This window comes from Scophthalmus maximus, chromosome 13 (assembly GCF_022379125.1).
Source record: "Scophthalmus maximus strain ysfricsl-2021 chromosome 13, ASM2237912v1, whole genome shotgun sequence".
In the NCBI taxonomy this organism is placed as follows: Eukaryota; Metazoa; Chordata; class Actinopteri; order Pleuronectiformes; family Scophthalmidae; genus Scophthalmus; species Scophthalmus maximus.
In genome coordinates this window covers 21,706,422-21,719,421 of record NC_061527.1, presented here as the reverse complement: position 1 = coordinate 21,719,421, position 13,000 = coordinate 21,706,422, and the positions used below count along the sequence as shown (strand labels likewise).

Sequence of the window (13,000 nt, the reverse complement as noted above, 5' to 3'; positions counted from 1 at the left end):
ACCGGGTGGCGATAAACCTAAAATTACACTATGATGAACTATTTCAATCAATATGATAATGGAAATTGGCTTGGTGACTCTTTGCGGGGCTTAAGGAGGCAGGCTAAAGCCTATGTGACATTAATACATCTCCATGCTCTCGCCCTGCTGTTGCAACCCCCTGCCTCACTTTATTGTCCCATCTTTTCAGTGACATTGACTACACCATATTGCAAAAGCGCCTGGTAGTTTAATGATCTATCTGCACTGGGGAATGCTTGTGCCGAAATGGATGCCCAAGCCTGACGGTCTCATGCATTGTTTTTCCCTGCTAAATTATTGGCTCTATGGTTTGTTTCCTGTAGTGGCTCAGCGGGGTGTAGATCAATCACTGATGTCACCGCAGTAAAGCAGCCGCAGCACGACTTTTGCTGCTCATTTGGACGTTTTGTCCTTGTGTGGGATTCGGCGCCTGTTATAGGCTCCAGTTCATCATATTTATACTGCTACCAAAAGACCAATTTCGCAAGCCTTAGCAAAGAAAACGCATGCTCCCCATCTGTTGCATACTAATAAATATGCCACCTTCTGGGACAATCCAGGAGTGATCACGATGATCAACTGCCAAGTGATATGACTTACCATAAACCTGTTTATTTGAAAAGTTTCCCCCTCAGCCAATAATTGTCAATTTATTTCAGCATCTATTATTATTATTCTCTGAAGTGATTTATGAAAACGCGCCGAGTTGTTTTGCTGCACACCTTTCACAGTCATTTCATTATCATTTCTGAGGCCAGTGTTGGCACATGGTGTGAGATGGATGCCTTTGTGTTGTTTCACACGGAACTGAGCATTTATTACTGGAGCTTAAAGTCGCAGCTGTCACCTAGCAAAGACTCCACCATCGACTCTATCTCCTATGAGTCACGTGCCGATGGAGTCTTTGGTGGTGTTTTTCCATCACACATTTGTTATTTAATTTAAACCCACAGTAATTAAAGAGAAGAAATATCATCCTTGGTGGTAGAACCAAGAAAAAACTGCAGGCTGGCCTTTGCTGTCCATATAGTGCACTATAGGACATTTTTGAACAAATGATGAATTCTGAAATAGTAGGCAGGGCCCCGTATTCATCTGAACTGTAAAGAGAACTTAAGCGTGTTAGTCACTGTTCCAATCATTAACATTTCCTTTCTGAAAGAAACATACCAAATGAGCAGACATCCTTTTCAATATCAACGAAAACATGATTTTATTCTGAAAGAGAAAGCCTCTTTAAGTGAAATCTATTGAGGCCAAAAAATTATATATTTGAAAAAATAAGAATGGCACTCAGTAGAGCAGACTTATAAAGTAGATATCAGTTCTCTGATACAGCAGGCCAGATCTTTTTTTCATCAAGATCAATGCATTATTCTTAGTGAAATTGGTGAAAATGTTAAAATTAAAAATGCCATTTCTGGCAACATTAAATAAAGTGACCAAAAATATCCCAGATCCGCCCCCTTTTGTGGATCTACACCGAAATGCGATCCCTTCTTTCTTGGCCCATGTCCCATCCTTCCTCTGAGTATCGTGGAAGAAAATCAACTTGAAACAGACGGGGCGAAAACATAACTTCCTTGGGGGAGGTAAATAAAGATGGCGGGGCTCCTTTCTCCCTCACCAGCTCAAGTGATGCTCAGTTACTATCCTCCTTTTCTGCCACTGGTGACCTCTGGTTATATTGTAGCAATACTCAAGATTTAAGCTAGTAACATAAAAGTAATAAGGTATGAAAAAAGACTTGAAAATGCACAGGCCATCACTTGTCTGCCTATATTCTGGTTACATTAGAGTTTCCATTATGATTCTTTGGTATTGCAGCTCGTACTTTACCTTCAACAGATTTGTGGTTAATTGGCTAAAACATGTAAAACACCAGCGCTGCCCTTTACGGTGTATTCGCCATTGAAGCGATGAATGTGCCGCGTGTCAGGGAGCAGCCATTACCTGCAGATTAAGTGCTGATTAGTATGTCATCTCGACGTCATCGCCACAGAAGGGCTGTGGAGCTGTACGGAATCTGTATGAAACAATGCGTTGGCCATGCAGGGTGTTGGGTGAAAATATCTTCACATCTTTCAGCAGCCCCTTGTTAAACACTGTCTGCACAATCCAGTAGCTTCAACCACTAGTTCCGGAAAATCATCACATCACTTAAACCAACCGACGTTTTTAATTTTTGTGAAGCACCAGCAAGTGACTGACAGGTTTGAGACTGATAATGATTTTTGACAATACAAAGGAATAATAATGTGTCGGCTATTGAAAATAATTACCAAGATATTTACGGAGCAAGTTTTTTGGTGTAATGGTGACACTGTTTTAAAATGACCTCAAGTATACCATTGGCATTTCTGCAATTAATACCTTACATATATGCCAGTTCCAGTATATCTGTGATAAGATATAATGTTGGATGCTGTTGGATATGTAAGTGATTACAAAATCAGCTTAACAAGGTCATAACGTATGCAGGATGTGTATGCTTCTACATACTTCATCTTTAATGTCTCAACAACATTTTTATGATTACCTACCATTTTTGAAACTGATTTGCCCATAAGATGATTTCATTTAAAAAATGAACCCCAACTTCTGGGGTCCGAGTTCCAAGGCATAATGGATAGCAGCATTAAATATGGTTGCAGAAAGCGTTCCAGAATACGCGCATTCGCGTTGAATTTCCTGCGTTGCCCAACTATAAAACGTCCCCTGTCGGATACCCAGTTGGTTCCGGTTTGCAAATTTACCACCAGATGCCGCCAGAAAATTACTAAAATTACACACACTGGGGCTTTAAGAGTTTGTATTGTACCGCAGACAAATATCACTTTCAAATATTGGTTATCGATCTCTTACATTAGTAACGATCGGTGTCGGTATCAGCCCGGAAAAAGCCATATCGGTCAACCCCTATTGTTTTTACATCTTGTTCTGGTGCCTCTTGATGACCCCCCACCAAAAAAAATTCTTTCACAATAATTGAATGCAATATTAACAATATTGTAAATGTGCAGTCAAGGCAGTCTTTGTCCTCCTTTAATCGTGAGTTTGAAGCCTCTAAATATTTATCCACAGTCTAATTAGAGTTAGTTATGCTGCAGGACGGTTCGCGACGGAGACGGATACTCCGTGCCTCCCTAAGCTCTCACCTCCTGCAGCAGCCAATGTCAATTAGCCCGTCCTGCATCTTAACTGACTGAAGCTGCCTCCGTGTCACCATCATCCAGCTAACATGAAACACCAGATGTGTCGTTTGATACTTTTGAATATGTTGTTTGCCTTTGTTTCCATGTTTTTACTCTCGGTGCTGGAAATGATTTGAGAGGACAGACATGCACAACAGATACAGCACCTTGAACATCAAAGACCTGCGCTGCAGTATTAGGAACTGTGTGTGTGTGTGTGTGTGTGTGTGTGTGTGTGTGTGTGTGTGTGTGTGTGTGTGTGTGTGTGTGTGTGTGTGTGTGTGTGTGTGTGTGTGTGTGTGTGTGTGTGTGTGTGTGTGTGTGTGTGTGTGTCTGCTGTAAATCTGCAAACGCTCACACACATCTGCGTAGATGCTGGGGGTTTGCGTGCACATCAGGAAGCATCCGAGACAGCCCAGAATATAAAAATTTACAGGCCTTTTTCCTTGCTTTGTCTGTCTCCTTTCCCATTCTCTTAGGTGAACGAGGCCTGAGTGATAGACCCAGAACCTTTCAACTCACCCAGTGAGTATAAATACCCGTCATGTTTGATTGACGGTCTGACGTGCACATGTGATGCTCTGCAAGAGGGGAAGAGAGAGTGAGAACACGGCACACAATGCCTCTGCTGTCTTTAAACCAAAGATGTGTAATGAATGAGTAATTACACACATAAAAACATATCTTAATTTCCTCAGGTGAAATTTCTCACACTTCAAACAGGGAAATTTGAACAAATTGCACAACAGCTTACACTCAAGAAAAAGGGGATCCACATTATTAGGTTTAAATCTTGATAGAAATCTTAAGCATTTTATTGTTCCTAAACAGACTAATTTAAAAAACGTTCTTCATGTTCAACACATAGTCACATAAAACAGAACAGCATTGCTTTGCTTTTTTGAAAACACACCTGCACAATACATACTGTATCATACTGTCACTTTTTTGGATCTATTTTTGGAACTTCTGAACATGTCTCAGCCTGCACTGCCTCTGGAGAACGATTAAACATAGCCACTTATCAGGATCGCCCACTGTGATATGTGCACTGTAATATCAAGAATGTTTACTCGCGGTTTTCAACCAAAAAGCTGTGTATATCTGCCATGCACCAGACGGCAAATCGGCAAAATTAGCAACGATAGCTGGTGAACATAGTGGAGCATTTAGCAGCAGAAGAGCGAAATAGGACATTTCCTCCAGGAATTGGTGTCGATGAAAGCGGAGTGGATGTTAGTTTGAATATTGTATTTTTTGTTTGTCAGACTCCAAATGAAAGTTAGTTGTGCTCGTTGTGCGAAACCTTGAACTATCTTCAAATATTATATATTGCAGGCTTTTTGCCTTTTATCTAGTTTTCAGGTTAAATCCATGGTAATTTGGGTTGACCTGTCCTGGGTGTACCCCGCCTCTCGCCCAATGTCAGCTGGGTCCCTGGTCCTTACTGTGGGTTCAGGATCTTTGTCGTGCTGCATATTACTCTAAAGTTGGGAGCCTGTGTTTAAAAAGGGCTCTGAGTCCTATCACCACTCACTTTCACGCCTTCAGCCACACTTTGGGCTAAGTTGCCCCAAGTTTGACACCCATGTTATTTAAGTAGCCAATGCACTTGCATCCATCTAAGCTACCATGGGCATGTTGGACGCATTTTTGGCACATTGTTATCTTGAGGCAGCACATACCCAACTACCTGGCAGGTCCACCTTTAATAATAGCATTCTGCTAAAGTGCAAGCATACCTGGCTTTTTAAGGAAATGGGTGATGGCGCTCTGATTGGTTTATTGCATGTTGAACACAAGAAGACTACTCTTCTGCTGCTAAACTAGCAAAAGTGAGTTTGGACATGCCCTAAATGCCATGAGCTTTATGTTGATGAAATACAGCTCCTTTAACCTGAAACTCAACAATTGCACTCTATACTCGCTGTTCTGTGTCAAAAATCGTTGGCATTGTGCAGGAATATGATTCCAACACAACAGCCTCTCACTGTCCAAATACGCATGGGCAGCACTTTGATGAATACCCTGTCTTTGATTTTAAAGAGTTAATGTATTGTTTTAGTATACATTATGCACTGAGCATTGTGATGGCTGTGTGGCTTGACACACATTCCTTTGTTTGGCCTCAGAATGGTAACGCATTTCACAATGGGCTCTCGCTTTGATTTAAAACACCAAAAAGCATATCACTCTCATCTGCACTCCAATGGGCTGGAACTGGCGAGAAGGAAACAATTTAACTAAAGAGAATATATGCATCAAATGAAAAGCAGATGAAAAAATATGCAATTATGTTCCTGATTGGGTTAAGTATTTCTCTGCCAGCGCATGCCAGCAACCACTAGAACCTGCCCCAAATGGGCGGCTTCCAGGCCTGGGTGAGGCGCCAGGAAACGTCACATCAGAATGGTGCCGTCTCCCGCTGCATCTCCTTTTCCTCAGATCCATGGCCAGTGTGTCCCCCTTGTTCCCCTCTCCCGTGCGCTCCGCTCAGCCCCTCTCTGCGTCCCAGATAATGGAGCTCAGCTTCTGTCTGCCAAAGGGTCCATTGCTGCCCGGGAGTAATGACCTGAGGGGGTACTTTGTGACAACCAGGGTATAATAATGCCTCCAGCCACGGACAAAGCAGACCCTTGGGGTCAATTTTTAAATACTTTTATGTCTTTCACCGAGGGTAAGAGTCATTTGTTTTTATTGTAGGCCGTATACTACACATACGCTGCAAAAAAAACAACAAATTTATTCCAAACAAGGGATATAAAGTGTGTTTAATGTTCCTTATTTCAACAAAATGTGGTCAAGATTTGATGGAGCAGCGCGAGCGCTGACCCATCGCTTTTGATGAAACGTCTTCCCCTTTTTTAACGGAATTCATCCCGCAAACGTCCGCAGGCCCCAGTCCCCTAGATCAAAATAGTGTTATTGAGGCGCGCTGGGGAGCGTGGAATCACTTGCGAATAAAAAGACTTTCTCCTAATAGGTTAATTGTAACAAAAGCACAGGGTCTTGCCCCGTTGAACAGGAGAGGATTGTCGAACACAGGCCCGATGGAAAACGATGTCAAGCAATGTGCTGCCTGCTCTCCCCTGCAGGGCCAGAGTTTGTCTGTCAGCAGTTAAATGCTTACCTCCTACTCCTCCCCTAACACTCAACAATCAATTTACCTCCTCGGGGTCTATGAACCCAAAGATTTGACCTTGCAGACTTGAGCTTTGTTTCCCCCCCTCATCTCTCACACCTCAAAGAGCACTTATTAGAACGCAGAGGAAGAGGCATTTTGAGGTCTTGGTTTTTGTTTTTTTCTTATACACAAAGAGCAGCTGTAGTCAAGTGTTTCCGTGGCCAAAACCACCCGGATTCGTTTGGTAAATGAAACCACAATTTCCACTTTTTGTTTTCTGACATGGAGCGATAGGCTGCCACAGTGACATTGGTTTCATTGAGCTCTTCCGCCTTTTGCATGCTAAATACGAACCCTTAGCCGAAGTTAGCTTAGCTTAAAAACCGGCCAGCGTAGGGAAATAACCTTAGTATGGCTCTGTCCAAAAGTAGCCAAATCTTTTTGTGTAATTCATAAAACCACAAATTAGTTGTTCTTACATCTCTGTTTCTGTATGGATTTAAAAAAATATAATAGTTGTCCACTTTGGACAGAGACTAGCTGTTTCCAGTCTTTACGAAATGCTAACTGCCATTTTTTCCGGCGTGAAAATGATAATCATTGTTGTTTCTTTTATTCACAACCTTAACTGCCCATTTATTAGAGTAACCCTGGCGATGAAGGTCCATACGGGCACTATTTTGCGAGAGACAAGCGACCTATGGTCTATATGGTCGTTCAGGTTTGAGGACTTGCGTGCGCCTCAGACTTTTTGCTAGGTGCTAACGAATTTTGCAGCGCATTAAGCTAGCCGTTCACTCCTTGCGTCTGTTCTGTGTGCTAAGCGAAGATGATCGCGTGTCGATTCTAGCATAAGACTTTTGTCAAGGGAGCGAATATGGACATTTTCCCCTTATATGAAAGTAGCAAATCACAGGTGCTTTTCTTTTGTCAGGTTGCGCTGGTCATTGGAAATCACGAATGAACGATGCTCTTCTGCCACCCTGGTACTGTACGTACTGTATACAATGAATATGCAGTTTATTTGATAGTTAATAGAAAAACAAAGCCAGTTTGAGATGAATGGCTGTTCTATATGTAATGTGATCAAAAAAATTATCAAAACTGACGAGCATTTTTTTGTGTTTTGTATATTTTACGCCTGATTTACTTTTATGTTGGCGGGTAAACAGCCCCGGGACGTCGCCGTGTCAATCACAGACTTCAAATCCCGAGATTTATTCAGCCCCCCTCCCATTTGTGATGCAACCAATGGAGAGAGTGCACCCCGAAGAAGGCGTCAGGTAATTGGGCACACTGTGAGTTTAAAAAAAAAAAAAAAAAAAAAAAAAGGAAAAGCAGAATCTTTTTCTCTCATGTGACATTTATTGAAAGTGCTGATGGTTCACAACAAAGCTTTCTTCTGGGGTGCGTGAGGGGAGATTTTTTTTTTTTAGTGAAGTATCATCTGTTTCATCTGTTTTAAAAGATTATTTTCATGGCGTCTTTGCTTTTGAGTTTCATGGTGTTTTTAGTTTGCACGGTGGAATAGCAAAATCCATTGTGGCACCTTTAAAACTTACTAATTAACACATGTCATTTTTTTTTTAATATGCACAAAAGCTGAAGTGTTAAAAAAGAAAAAAAAGAGGACAACTTGCGGCTTTTACCATCGCCAACATGGTTGCAAACCCACACACCGAAGGCAGGCAATTACATCTGAATAACACTAATAAAATGACCTACAATGTTATTTTCTATCAGGTTTCACTTGTTGAAATTCCTAACACACAAACATAGATGATTTAGGTTGTGATCACAAGGGTAGCAGATGAATCCAAGGCGGTTAATGATGTGATAACATGTGAACACATAACAAGAGTTTTTTTTTGTGTTCCTCACTTTCTGCCGACGCTCTGCGAATGTGGCACGTTAGGTATGGCTATGTAAATTGTGCTATGTCTGTACAGCCCTTATGCTAAGCTACTGGTTGTTGCTTAATTTAGCACACAGAAATCATGTGGCATCCATCTCATGAATAAAGTGTAGTGTTTATTCCCAAATGTTAAACCTTTCCTTTAATTGTATTTATTTTAGCGTCATTTGTTGGATATTGGTTTCGGTATGTTTGACTGTAAAACTGTTTTTTTTGTTCAAATTACAAAGCAATTTAGTTTTTCCACTGCTCCCTGATCCCTCAATAGACATTCGATAGAGGGATAATGGTAAAAAACAAATGAAATACATCACAATTTTTATTCACATCTCTTTATCTGACGCAAAATGAGGCTTTTCATCCACTTGCAGATGTGCAACAAACAACCGCTTCCACCGTCCATGTCGGTGTGTGTGGGATAGTGTTTCAGTCTCAAATAGAAGCTTTTTCCCGTTCGTTCTGTGGCGGTTGCGTGGAGCCTCGGCTTGTTTTTCACCATTAAGAGAAACACCACATACTGCAGTTTTTGCGCTGGTGGAGTTTTCATTTGCTGAGGGGGAGACGGGCTGGTTGTGGATGTATACACGTGGGGGGAAGAGCCGCAGTAATAGAACTCAGCTGGAGTAGGTTACTTGAGGGAATGCTGCGGGAGCAGGAACGGAGCCAAAAGAGCGAGGAAACATACTTCACTTTATTGATTTTGTCGATCGTCTTAAATGAGGGGCACTCCAGGCCAAGGGCTCACCTCTGCATCCCCCCCACCCCCCCTCCCCGTGTGCCTGAGCTGCTCGGTGGACAACAAGGAACTGGGAGACAGGAATTATCTACATATTTGTGTTCATGTGTGGGAAAGATATGCGTGTGTGAGTCTATTGTAATGTTCTGACTCAAGTTGATGACTTTTAAAAGTGTTGGATATGAACTCTATGTCGTTATCTTACAGTTTTCGTCTTGGCAGTCTGTGTCGTCCGCCGCCTGTGGTTTCAGAGGTGTAAATAAGCCCATTGTTTGGATCACATGCATCATCTTGAAGTCCAGAACTGAGCTTGTGCGTCCATGAAACACCCCCCCCCCCCCTTATCACGGATCATGACCTTTCGCTTTACACCAGAGATAGACGCTGCTACCGTGACTTATTCATCAACTGTGACTCGGTTATGAATGGCTTCTTAAGGCAAATATTGATCACGTCGGGCGTAACGTCGCTTGGCCTAAATCAAATGTCCATAAGCAATTACGGCTCGTGCTCTCGTAGTATTTTCCATTTTTGCTTTGGATGACAAGCTCATTTGTTTCATATTCCCATATGTCCTGTCTGGTGGGACAGGATTTCAGTTTTTGTACAGTCGGGTGTCAATAGTTATTCGATAATCTGCACCCTGAAGTTTTAACCTCAGAAGATTAAGACATGCACACAACATGCATATTTTTGTGCATGCTGGAAATTCCAGTGAAACTCTTCTTTCTTAAAGATTTATGTCTAAATGTTCTCGAGGTATTTTGTGAACACATTGAAGGTGGATGATGTGAATAAAATATTGCATTTTATATGCAATTTTATAATTTGATATCAATATAATGTTATAAACTAATTTTCTTTTAATTCAACCGAGAAGACATAAAATAAGCCACATTGCTTTTTTTTGCAAGAAATGGTTTATGTTTTGCTTATTGTTCCTATTCTTGATTCTGTTCAGGATGATGTGTGTGCAGAGCTGCTGTTTTCACGTTCACCTTTTAAATGGGTGATGTGGAAACTTTTGACCTTCAGTGCACACACACACTAAGAAAAGACTCATCTTGTGTCCGGCAGGTAGATTTGTAGAAATAAACAATATATACTACTCTTTTAATTTTAAGAAGTGAGATGTCATTTCACAAGTTTTTTAATGAACCCCCCCCCCCCATACAAAAAACACATAGTGTTTTATATGTGTTAAAATATGTCAGGATGAGATCTTTAAAACAAGACGTCCCCATATACTGTACTACATCACACATCACTGCAACAATCCTCCAAATCCAGTACTGCAGCTGAAAAGGGTTTATCGTCATACATTATTCACGTATATGGTTGTCCAAACAAAATGAGTTGGTCAACCCATAAAAAGTCCACTATTCTGATAATTGTTTAGGTCATTTTATTTTAGCAAAAACTGTCAGGTTCCATCTTCTCACTTGCTCATCTTTCTCTTCTGCGATAAACAAAAAATCTTTTGGAGGAATTGGTTGGACAAAAAGAAATTTGATCGGACTTGAGAATAATGTGATGGGCAATTTTGTGGACATTGTATAGAGCAAAAGATTTACAGATTACTTGGAAAAAAAGAACCTGCAGGTGAATTGATCATGAAATTAACGTTGTGCATCCGAAGAGCACATTATTAGGGCTGCCACTGTTAATCGATTAATTGTCTAGTAATCGATTAACTAAATGAATCGGCAACTATTTTGATAATCGATTAATCGGTTTAAGTAGTTTTTATGAAAAAAAAAGCCAAATTCCATATTTTCAGCTTCTTAAATGTGAATATTTTCTGGTTTCTTTGCTCCTTTATGACAGTAAACTAAAAATCTTTGGTGTGAGGACGAAACAAAACATCATCTTGGAGTTTTGGGAAACACGGTCAACATTTTTCAGCAAATTATGGCATTTTATGGACCAAACAACAGATTGATTAATGAGGATATATAATCAACCGATTAATCGATAATAAAAAATAGTCATTATTTGCAGCCCTACACATTAGACTCTCTTTGCATGAGTTGCCACAATGTATTGTATTCAATTAGAATGCAATACATTTACTGTACTACATTCCAAAAATCTGAACAGAATGAAACAGTTAAGGTGAGATCCTTTTCTCTGGTCCTGTGAGTGCTCTCCTTCCTTTGGTCCTCGTGTCGACGGGCGGATTTGACTGCGTGTTGTTACACTTTGTGCCACGCATTCACCTCTGCAGTGTTGTTTTGTTGCCCTTTTTGTAGATCATGACACATTTTATAGGGTGGATGTTTGACATCTTTTTTTTTTCCTTAACAGCCTGAAGTACCTTTCTCTGATCTCAAAGTTGTTTTTCCCAATCTCTTTGTTATCCCTTATGATTACCTTTTCTGTGACAATAACAGTTTAGCTGCACTGGGAGGATTGATATGTTTTTTATTACTGGGTCTTCCCCCCGCATCCCCCCACACTCTTGTCCTGCAAATCATCTTCGCCTATGTTTCTGTAAACTACTACTCAGCTTTTTTCTTCTTTTTTTTTAAGCTTCTGTCCCTTCTCATTTCATTACACAAAAATCCCACAGAAACAACTGGGCAGGATCACTTAGTCCCAGCCAGCTCAGTGTTTTTTTTCTCCTGTTCTTTATTAAAGTGTAATCAAACATCCCTTTAAGTGGAAAATAAATATCCAGATCTAATAAGCTGCTCAGCCGGATCATGTAAATGCAAATTTCCAAGCTGGCTCCCATCCTGTCCCACCGAGGGGAGAAACAAGCCGCGGCAATCGGCTCCCCCGCCCGCCGATTGTAAATCAAGGGGAAATAATGGCTGGATAATGACCGGTTTGCGGTCTCAAGCAGATTGAATGATAACAAACCGCGCATGTTGCACACAGCTTTTCAATTTAACATCCTATCATGGGGGAAAGCCGGCAAACAGCTTGGTGTGCCTCATTAAAAGGGTGTTTTGTCGCTGCCGTGTACATTTTGCGGGGCAAGGGGCAGAAGATTCACAAGACAAACCTCCTGATAGGGGGAGACGGGGTTTACTTCCCCCGCCCATAGGGGCCTCCTGCGCCGGGGCAGGGGAGCCCGCAGATCTGAGAGGACCGGCGAGCCGCCACAACTGCATTGCAGTCGTCTGTTTCCCTATTGTGAGGGAGTGAGAGTGTGAACGAGAAGAGAGGAAAACCCCCACTTACACGAGCGCTAAATAATAGACATATAATTTGCTCCGTTTCCTTGTTTGGAGAGATGCAGATTTAGCCGCTAATTGGTGACAGAAACTGTCAAACGGGTGGCAGATAGTGATGGTGGTGGCTTCTGTCAGGATTAGGTGAGAGGGAAGGGAGGGAAACGGGAAAGGGAGAAAAAAAAAGCGAGCTTTCTTCTGATGAAGGCGAAGACAATGTGACGGCGGTCCCCTCCCCTTCCCTTGTCTGATATTTACCCAAAACACATTAAACAGATAAAGAAGAGAAAAGAAACAATAAGCTCGGGATTACGGACCCTGTCTCTTGCCTTCGGTCTCGTGCTCTCGCGTCTTCTCCCCCTCTCCCTCTTTCCCTCTCCTCTCTAAGCTGTCGCTGTGATTGATTAACGTGTTTGTTTGAAGAGGAATTCTGAACGTTTGCTTGCACAATAGAACACACAGACGCGCGGAATGCACGCCGGATGTACACAGAACACGAGCGCTCGCACTGCACAAAGACAATGGGCTAGGCTGCGAGCGGGGAGAGAGAGAGAGAGACAGCCAAAGAGACGGATAAAGACTGACTGATCTCTCGAGGGCATCTTCCTCTAACCCTGCCTTGACTCTCCTCCCTTTTCTCTGGAGCATTAAAGTGAACAGTAATTAGGCTTTGATACTCTGGCAAATGAACAGTAATTAGAGTGTGCTACTGCGGATCCTCTGCCCGGGCTGCTCATTGAATATTCACACCATTATTGAACGATAAGATTAGCTCGCCGCTGTCGTGCACAAACAGTGTGGCATGGCAACGGCCCTTTTGCAGATGGTGTT

At 41.8% G+C, this 13,000-nt stretch overlaps 1 long non-coding RNA gene across 3 annotated transcripts in view; it reads left to right on the top strand.

The window, feature by feature from the left end:
* Nucleotides 1–13,000, top strand: part of LOC124850931 — a 50,374-nt gene that overhangs the window by 1,886 nt on the left and 35,488 nt on the right. For all 3 annotated transcript variants that reach the window (XR_007032030.1, XR_007032032.1, XR_007032031.1), the window contains exons 2-4: nucleotides 3,695–3,740; nucleotides 7,274–7,330; nucleotides 7,512–7,622. This is a non-coding gene — a long non-coding RNA (uncharacterized LOC124850931). The remainder of the gene's footprint in view (nucleotides 1–3,694; nucleotides 3,741–7,273; nucleotides 7,331–7,511; nucleotides 7,623–13,000) is intronic.